The sequence below is a fragment of the Pteropus medius genome, unplaced genomic scaffold, assembly GCF_902729225.1.
Source record: "Pteropus medius unplaced genomic scaffold, Ma_sr-lr_union100, whole genome shotgun sequence".
NCBI classification, from domain to species: Eukaryota; Metazoa; Chordata; class Mammalia; order Chiroptera; family Pteropodidae; genus Pteropus; species Pteropus medius.
The window spans coordinates 3,675,950-3,677,575 of record NW_024349222.1 but is presented as its reverse complement, the minus strand read 5'-3'; the positions used below and the strand labels follow the sequence as shown (position 1 = coordinate 3,677,575).

The following is a 1,626-nucleotide window of genomic DNA, read 5'->3' as shown; positions in this document are numbered from 1 at the left end:
CTAGCCTAGGAGGCTCACAGAAAAATTTACCCTAATAAAGCTTTTATTTTTCCCAAAATGTTTCATCCAACTGAAATGTGTACAGTTCTGATTAGACACGAGAACAGGATATAGATTTATTTCCAAATTCAAATCTAATACAACATTCTGTTAGGATACTTGGTGGACTGTTAGAATAGGGATTCCAAAGACGTCCTTTTCTCTTGCAAAGAGACCTCCAATATATCTGACAATGCCTGCTATAACATGATTTCATAAGAGTATGAGCTGTTCTGAGGAAGAACTGAGGAGTGCATAGTAATTTTTTGTACTCTTCTCCTCTGGTCTATCTTTCTGCCTCTCAGAGCAGATAACCATCTTGGCCCTCTGTCCATGGTTACCTACCTTCCTCTCCCAAAGTCTTAAGACTTGTGGCCCTCTCAATACCAAAAGAGGAACCAAGCTGTGGTTGGTGACATGCTAAGAAGGCCTTCCTGTCTACGGCCATGCCACCCTGAATGTGCCTGATCTCATCTGCTCTTGGAAACTAAGCAGGGTCAGGCCTGGTTAGTACTTGGATGGGGGACCACCTAGGAAGATGAGGTGCTGCAGGCGTTAAAAAAAAAAAAAGTCTTCAAGTTTCTCTTCTCCTGGTGTACATGTCCTGTACGGTCCTCTCCCTTTGAGTGTAGGCGTGACTATAAATATGCCGGGATGGCACTCATTAGGTTATGTTATATGGTGCAGTTGACTTTAAGAAAGGGAGATTATTCTTAGCGGTGTGTCCTAATCAAGTGAACTCTTAATAGGGACTGAGCTCTTTCTGAAGTCCAAGATTTGAAGCATGAGATGGGTTTCATGGGAGAGAGATGGTCTGTTGCTGGCTTTGAATATGAGGAAGCCAGTTTGCAAAGACCTGCGAACAGCCTCTGTGAGCTGAGAGCAACCTCTAGCTAACAGCCAGCCAGAAAAGAGGACCTCAGTCGATCAGCCTTAAGGAGATAAATTCTTTCAATGTGAATGGGCTTCAAAGTGGATTTTTCTCCAGAGCCTCCAAAAGAGAACTTAACCAGCCTCACATGTCAAGTGCAAGGCCCTGAGCAAAGATCCCAGTCTAGCCAAAATGGACTTTTCTGACTTTTAGAACTATATGATGACAAACGGCTGTCGTTTAAAGCTGTTCAGTTTGTGGTAATTTGCTAAGCAATAGGAAAATATATGAACTATCATGTGACCTTGTACTATTATCTTCTTCAGTTGTAAACAGCTTCAATATGCTCACTCTATTGCCAGGTGTCTCATCAGCCATGGGTACTTTCTTCTGGATTGTTCCTACTTCCCCAGTGTTCTCTCTTGAAATGAGTAGAATAACTGCATTTTGTTTTGTATAGCTCTGGCTCAACAATCACTCTATACACAGGCAGAGCATGTGATAAAGTTCCAAGGGATATTCCAAAATGTAGTAAATGAACGAAGAAAGACAGAATTCTGAGGAAGCATGCACAGGTTATATCAACATGAAAAAGTATAAATCTTTTTTGAAATAAGGCAAGATAGAAATAATTGAATAAAAATACCTCTGGCTGAAAGTTAGACCCATCTCTCTACTGTGGCGTTCTTTGCCCTGCCATGTGATTATTTTCACGC

At 41.5% G+C, this 1,626-nt stretch overlaps 1 pseudogene; it reads left to right on the top strand.

The window, feature by feature from the left end:
* Positions 1-475: 475 nt before the first annotated feature.
* LOC120617176 (uncharacterized) lies at positions 476-594 on the top strand (annotated as a pseudogene).
* Positions 595-1,626: the final 1,032 nt, after the last annotated feature.